Source organism: Rhinatrema bivittatum, chromosome 3 (assembly GCF_901001135.1).
Source record: "Rhinatrema bivittatum chromosome 3, aRhiBiv1.1, whole genome shotgun sequence".
Taxonomy (NCBI): Eukaryota; Metazoa; Chordata; class Amphibia; order Gymnophiona; family Rhinatrematidae; genus Rhinatrema; species Rhinatrema bivittatum.
This window is the reverse complement of record NC_042617.1, coordinates 31,303,057-31,311,495: the sequence shown is the minus strand read 5'-3', so window position 1 is coordinate 31,311,495 and position 8,439 is coordinate 31,303,057. Positions and strand designations below refer to the sequence as shown.

At 42.6% G+C, this 8,439-nt stretch overlaps 1 long non-coding RNA gene across 1 annotated transcript; it reads left to right on the top strand.

Moving 5' to 3' along the window:
• Positions 1-604: 604 nt before the first annotated feature.
• On the top strand, positions 605-4,117 carry LOC115086759. The gene is made up of 3 exons (XR_003855332.1): positions 605-734; positions 1,402-1,466; positions 3,709-4,117. It is a non-coding gene; the product is annotated as an uncharacterized LOC115086759 (long non-coding RNA).
• Positions 4,118-8,439: the final 4,322 nt, after the last annotated feature.

Here is an 8,439-nt window from a genome sequence, read left to right as displayed (position 1 = left end):
ATTCAGTGTTTTGTGCCCGAGTACTTTATTTTTCCCCCCTCTGTGCTTCCCTCCTCAAGCTGCCTGTGTCACACTTCAGAGCAGGTAAGATGTGCTGATCGACAACTTTTCTGCGTTTTATTTTTTTTTAGCAGAAAAAACATTAGAAGTGGCTTGATGGGAAAGTAACTTTGAGAGCTCAGGAAGCAGCAGCATTTTAGCAGGCTGCATCTCTGTGGCTTGATTAGCAGGAGAAATGCATTACAGTTTGCGTCCCTTTGGGAGCTTTATATGTTAAAAAATCCACTCTTATTATGATCGCGCGCTGTTTTCCAGCAAAACTAAGGTGACGACAGTTATTGAGAAGTTTGCTCTGACCTCTGAACAGATTCCAGCTAATAAAAGATCCTGCTGACTGCAATCCCCTGGGCTGGTATTTGTGCCCGCAACAAGCGCTGCCGGGCCTATTGCTTAAAGCCACCCCTTACATATGTCAAATCCACTTCACGCGGCCGGAAGAGAAAAAGGGGCGTGCGCAGAGCGTAAACGCTACAGATACTGGGAGGGGAAGGTGGGACTTGGGAGAGCGTGGGAGGAGCTTGCTAGTGGCTGTTTAGGGGTTTGCACTCGGTTTGATGGCAATAAACGTGTATAAATAGGAGAGGAAAATCTCAACAGCAAACGCAGCATTCTTACCCTTCCCTGGCAGCTCCGTAGACTGGAAATGTTTCTTCAGGATTGTAACGGCGCTGCTGGTGAGTTCTTGGTATATTTGCTGTGTGCATTCTTAATATTTTCTTCTCTTTCAAAGGAACAGTGTAGGTCAGAAAGGTATGGCCTGAGCAGTATGCTTTATGCATAATTTATTTAGGCTTTTAGGCGCCTATGCTTTTGTCTCCAATATTGTTTTAAAAGACTAAATAAAATTCTCAGTTGTTTTGAACTTTTTAATCTTTCATTTTTCAGAGCAATATTTAAACCTAAAAATCTAAAATGATAGATCTGGGTTACAACAATGAATTTTGGTAGATCTAAGGCAAGAAAATGATTAGCCTAGAGGTGTTTGTGGCATTTTTTTAAAAGTTAAAATGCTGAATAAAACAGAACTGGGGCAGTCACTTTTTTACAGATATTTTCTAGAGCAAACAAAACACAATATAGTATATAATTATTCTGTTCTGTCAGAAAAGTAGTGTTTTAACCTGAAGAGCAGACTATTGGCACTCGAAAGCTAGTCAAGAAATGTAAGTTAGTCCAATAAAAAGGTAGCACCTGATATATATTTATTTCTGTTGTAAAAAATTGATGTAAGTTAGCTGATGATATTCCTAAAAAGCAATGTTCTCTGAGCTTTATCTTAATTCAGAAGTTATATTCTGTTCTAATTTTTTTTTTTTATATATTTTCTCCTCTCAATTACAGATGCATCCTGTACCTGTGCAGATTCCTGCAAATGCAAATAATGAGCATGTACATCTTGCAAAAAAGTGATTTTCTTTTAAAACATCTAATAAAATCAAGTTCAGAGTGAAAAGGACTGTACAGCAGTGGCGTAACCAGAGCTGAATTTTTTGGGGGGGGACCAAGCTTAACATAGGCGGGCAGTAGGCATACAGATCTAGGCCCTACTAGTTGTACTCTTATTGATGAATGCCTTAGCATGCACCCTAACATGGATTTCTGAGTAATCTGCAACAGCCATCATGCATGAGTGACATTTTAAAATATTTTAATTCTATTACTTCAAGCACTTACCAAGATTAAAAATGCCATATTAATCTATTTTTTTTATATTTATTGCAATTTATAAATACACAATATCATGTAAAAACTGAGCAAAGAACACTTCAGAAACATCAGCTCCAATCACGTAATAAAACATAATATATTTTTAGGAATCCTCTTTTCAAAAATGCATAAAAATACAATACAACAATAATCATAATAATCAACATAAAAAGATTTGCAGCAGGTGCAGAGCAGAACTAGGACATGGAAAAAAAAAATCTGATTCTGGTGTCAACTTAGTGACAGCAAAACATTCTCTTCACTGCCAAACACTTTCAGGCTGATTCAAGAAAACATGTGGGAGAGCTGGTGCTCTGAGTTGAGCGCCTGCTCTCCCGACGTGCGCCCAGGTACTACTCCTGGGCGAGCGATTCTCTAAATTAGGTGTCGCGCTAATAAGGAGGTGCTAGGGATAATAGTGCATCCCTAGCGCCTCATTAGCGGAAGAGGCGGTTATCAGCAGGTCCAACAACCGATGCTTAATTTTACTGGCTTCGGTTCTCAAACCCGCTGACAGCCATGGGTTTGGAAAATGGATGCCGGCAAAATTGAGCTTCTGTTTTTGAACACATCGACTGTCGGGCAGATTAAAAAACATTTTTTTTAATATATTTATTTTTGGTGCCTCCGACTTATATCACTAGGATATTAAGTTTGAGGGTGTACAGAAAAGCAGTTTTTTCTGCTTTTCTATACACTTTCCTGGTGCTTTCTAAGGTTAACGCCTGCCCTTGGGCAGGTGTTAATTTCTGAGAATAAAATATGTGGCTTGGCCGCATATTTTACTTTCAGTATTCTGGGGTAATAACGAATAGGCTCATCAACGTGCATTTGCATGTGATGAGCGCTATTAGTTTTGGGGTGTTTGGCCGTGTGTTTTGCACGCGCTATTACCCCTTACAGTATAAGGGGTAATAATAGCGCAACTAAAATGCACAGCCAAACGGGGGCTAAATGGTGCGCTCGGCCGAGTGCATCATTCTGTATCAGCCTGATTGTGAAGTAACACAAACCCTGCAAAATAAATAACATCTTACCATAACAGCAGTAACTCTCTGGACTCAAACAGCACCAACCTTATCTATGAAAAGGCAGCAAGGCAAACATTAGACCAGGCCCTAGAACACCAATACTCTACCTAATGGGAAAATAGAACAAACCAGACTGCTTCAAATTCCTACAGAGAAACTATGGTAGACGCTAGCCAAAATACTGCATCTCTGTCACACATGCGCAACCCAGACAGACTCTTACCTAAGACTACAAATTAGAAACAAACATGCAGACAAAACTGAAATGGAAAGCCTGAGAAACCAGACTGTGAGCACTGGAATACTGAAGAAACAGAAAAATAAAAAATATATAAGAACTGCACTTTTCCAGTCACTGAAAGGCAAAATAATGTTTTTTTAATCTTTGTCTTCTGATCTTATTTTTCTAATCAGTTGGTCTCAATCTCTTTCCCCCCCCCCCCCCCCCACCCTTGTCTATCTTTTCCTTGTTCCTTTTTCAGGGTCTCTTTTATTCTCTCTCTTCTTTCCTTCCTCCTTCATTCACACACCAGGCTGATGCAATATCGGCACCCGTTAAACGCGCTCAGGATTGAGCCCCCGGCTCTCTTAACACACGCCGATCCACCTCTCCTGGGCGTCCAATTTAAAAAAGAGGTGCTAAGGAAAGTTTTGTGTTCCTAGTGCCACCTTGGCATTGGGCGCCCAGGAGAAGTGGCTGTCAGTGGGTTAAGAAAACGGACGCTCAATTTCACTTGCGTCTGTTCTCCTGACCTGTGCAGAGTCACGTATTAGGAAAATGGATGCTTGTTAATTGAGCGTCCCTTTTCCTAACCTGACTGCCGGCACACTTTAAAAACACTTTTTTTTTTTTTTAGGCTTCTCCTTTTTCGGTTCCTCTGACTTAATATCTTTTCTACCTGCCTCGCAGCCTCGGCCCACTGACAGCTCCACGCGATCGGCGTAGACTCATCGGGGTCAGGAGCCGCCGCAACTGCCTTGTTCATCCCCTCCTTGACCGGATCAGAGGCCCGCCCACCCCACGACGTCACCATCTGCGATCGGGATGGCCTTTAAAGCATGGCACCCACCTCAGGCATCGCGCGCCGAAGGAGCACAACCAAGGAGCAAGCCCCTTGGCTACACAACCTATCTTGCCAGCCTTCCCTCAGTCTCAAACATCTCCTCCTTCTGTTAGTAATGGCTCTAATTTTTTACCTTGCAATATCGGGGTTCCCTCCCTCATCGCCTAACTGCCTCTCCCCTGCCCCATCCTTCATATTTCATTCCCTACTCTCATTTACCTTCGCCTCCCCCACCACCCGCTTTGCTGGTTCGAATCTTACCTAGATAACAGACACTACAAGGTCAAAATAGGTAATAGTGAATCCAAAGCCATCAACCTAACTCAAGGCGTTCCCCAAGGCTCCTCTGAATCCTCTGCCCTCTTTAATATTTACCTGCTGCCCCTTTGCCAACTCCTCTCCGATCTAGGTCTTACTCATTTCATTTACGTGGACAACGTCCAAATCCTTATCCCCATTACAGACTCTTTATCCAAATCCCTCAAAACCTGGGAAAACTCTCTTCAATCAACAATCTCCTCACTAACCTTAACCTTGCACTTAATACATCCAAAACTGAACTCCTTATCTCTCCCCACCACAATACTATGATTATTGCAACGCCCTCCTTATAGGCCTCCCCAAAACTGCCATTAAACCACTCCAAATGCTACAAAATGCTGCCGCTAGAATCCTCACTAACACTCGTAAAAAAGATCATATCACCCCCATCCTTAGAGATCTCCATTGACTCCCAATCTCCTTCAGAATTCTCTACAAGACGCTCACAATCATACACAAAACTCTACACAACCAAAACATGCACTGGCTAAACGACTCCCTACATTTCTACACCTCTAATAGACCCACCAGATCTTCCTATAAAGGAACCCTACACACACCCTTCTCCTAATCTCACCCATCTTATCTCCACGAAAGAATGTGCACTTTCTATTGCAGGATCTTCAATCTGGAACTCTATGCCCCCTGACCTGCACCAAGAACACTGCACCCAGAAATTTAAAAAAAAGAAACCTGAAAACTTGGCTTTTCAAACATAAGAACATAAGAAAATGCCATACTGGGTCAGACCAAGGGTCCATCAAGCCCAGCATCCTGTTTCCAACAGTGGCCAATCCAGGCCATAAGAACCTGGCAAGTACCCAAAAACTAAGTCTATTCCATGTAACCATTGCTAAGGGCAGTGGCTATTCTCTAAGTAAACTTAATAGCAGGTAATGGACTTCTCCTCCAAGAACTTATCCAATCCTTTTTTAAACACAGCTATACTTACTGCACTAACCACATTCTCTGGCAACAAATTCCAGAGTTTAATTGTGCGTTGAGTAAAAAAGAACTTTCTCCGATTAGTTTTAAATGTGCCCCATGCTAACTTCATGGAGTGTCCCCTAGTCCTTCTACTATCCGAAAGAGTAAATAACCGATTCACATCTACCCGTTCTAGACCTCTCATAATTTTAAACACCTCTATCATATCCCCCCTCAGTCGTCTCTTCTCCAAGCTGAAAAGTCCTAACCTCTTTAGTCTTTCCTCATAGGGGAGTTGTCCATTCCCCTTATCATTTTGGTAGCCCTTCTCTGTACCTTCTCCATCACAATTATATCTTTTTTGAGATGCGGCGACCAGAATTGTACACAGTATTCAAGGTGCGGTCTCACCATGAAGTGATACAGAGGCATTATGACATTTTCCGTTTTATTCATCATTCCTTTTCTAATAATTCCCAACATTCTGTTTGCTTTTTTGACTGCCGCAGCACACTGAACCGACGATTTCAATGTGTTATCCACTATGACACCTAGGCCTTTGCATAATCCCACCCACCCATGTATGCCCTCTCCACATGGTATTAATTAATGCTTTGCTCTAACCTTTTGTACGCAATTGTTCATGTAGTTTTTCTATGTGCCTTGCCCCTTACTTTATGCTCACCTAATGATCAACCTATTTATACTCGTTGCAATCCACCTTCAAGAACTTGGGATATTATCTTTCCCTGTTGCCATTCCTCAATTATGTTATTGTTCTACCAGTTCCATGTAATTCTCATACGTTGTTGTTATACCTGTTCCATGTAAACCGATGTGATGTGCAAATGAATGTCGGTATAAAAAAAACTTTAAATATCGCCACAATATTATGTCCAAGAACTACAGAAAAGCAGTATTTTTTGCTTTTCTGTAAAATTTTGGGCTCTTCAAGAATTAATGCCTGCTCCAGGGCAGGTGTTAATTTATGGAGGGTAAAAATATGTGTGTTGGGAGATCAAGATGGCCACCGTCTAGAGCACATGCTGACACTCTCTCTCTGTGGGATTTCCTGAAACCTTTCCTCATACCTTAAAATTTTGATTTCCTTGGACCTTTGAGCATGCCACACACAAAAAGAAAAGCAAAGGTGAGAGATTCCCTTACCTCAACTCAGATTCAAGATAATAGACAACCTCGGATTGAGACGCTGTTTGTGGGGCCCATACAAGCAACACCGGTGGGAGGAGCTGCAGGAAACGACGAGGAGCAGACGCCGAATTTCCAGGCCATAGAAACATCTCTCAGCCCTGGTACGCTGTTAGCCCCACTGCCGCCATTTAAAATTACCGATATCTTGGATAACAAAATCACCAAGAGGAGCAAATTGATTCAGCAAGGAGTTTTGCCCCGAGAAGGAATGGTGAGATACTAATTCCTTTGGAGAGCCTTAATTTACAAGGCTCCACGGGCCCTTTGGTGGAGAAGCAGCCTCACCATGACGGCAATGGAAATCCCATGGAAGTAGGAAAAGGAGATCCAGAGGTACATATGATTTGCCATCCTCCTCTAGTCAGACCTCAAACTATCACTCTGGATACTATTTGGTCTGTTTTGGTATCAATAGAAAAAGCTATAAATTCACTAACAAGTATGTTGAAAGAGAACACTGTTAGAGCACAGAATTTGGACACTAAAGTTCTTTCTATAGATTCCTCAATGAAAGAAATGGATATGAAAATCTCTAGAGTTGAATCGGTTCAGAGTAATCTTATAAAATCCGAGTCTCTTTATTTGAATAAAATGGAGAGTTTAGAGAATGCAATGAGAAGACCAAATTTAAGGATATTGAATTTTTCGATGTTGAAACTGGTACCACCAAGAGATTTATTTAAGAACTATTTGGTGAATATATTGAAATTTCCAGAACAAGCTATACCTGCAATCACCAAAATATATTACCTTCCAGCACCTAAATCCGCGCAGCAATCTCAAGATCTATCAACGTCTTTGAATATATTGGAAGTTTTGGATTTAACACAAGAGACGGTAATTGAAACAAGAGCTACCCTTTTGGTCTCTTTCGCATTCATTTCAGAAAGGGACTCTGTGCTGAGACTATATTTTCACAATCAGACCCAATGTTTTTATGGACAGAAAATTTGGATATTCCCTGATATCACGAGAAATACCCAGGAGTGAAGAAGAAAGTTTCTATTGATGAAAGCTGAAGTAACCTTGAGGGGGGGCTAAATTTAATCTTCGTTATCTGTGTAAATGCCTGTTAATGTACCAAAACACTAAATATATATTCACTGAACCTACTCAACTCCGTACATATCTGGACTCGCACTCCTAAAATAATATTTCATGGGGACATGGCTTTTGAATGGTAATTGTATGGGTAAATTTCTAGACCGTAATTATGGTTTAATTTTTCTTGTTATAACTGCTCCTGTACATCTTGATCTCCTTAACATTGCCTATAATTAGAGATGTGAATCGTGTGCCCGATCATCTTAACGATCGGGTTCGGCTAGAGGGGGGGAAAAATCTGATCGTGGGTGATGTGAATCGGAATTGGTTCCGATTCACATAGTTATTTTTTTTGTAGTGAGGCCCAACCCTTTAAAATTAACCCCTTACCTTCCCCCACCCTCCCGAAACCCCCCCAAAACTTTTTACGATTACCTGGTGGTCCAGTGGGGGGCACGGGGACCGATCTCCCGCTCTCGGGCCATCGGCGCTATTTTGGCTGCCACTCAAAAATGGCGCCGATGGCCCGATAAAAAAAAAACCCCACCCGACCCTTTAAAAATGACCCCTTAACTTCCCCCACCATCCCAAGCCTCCCAAAACATACCTGGTGGTCTAGTGGTGGTCCCGGGAGCGATCTCCCATTCTCAGGCCGTCGGCTGCCACTCATAAAGATGGCGCCAATGGCCCTTTGCCCTTACCATATGACAGGGTATCCGTGCCATTGACCAGCTCCTGTCACATGGTAGGAGCACTGGATAGCCGGCGCCATCTTTACGAAGGCGCCGGCCATCTTTAAAGATGGCGCCGGCCAGCCAGTGCTCCTACCATGTGACAGGGGCCGGCCAATGGCACGGATACCCTGTCATATGGTAAGGGCAAAGGGCCATCGGTGCCATCTTTATGAGTGGCAGCCGACGGCCTGAGAACGGGAAATCGCTCCCGGGACCACCACTAGACCACCAGGTATGTTTAGGAGGGCTCGGGAGGGTGGGGGAAGCTAAGGGGTCGTTTTTAAAGGGTTGGGTGGGTTTTTTTTTTTATCGGGCCATCAGCGCCATTTTTGAGTGGCA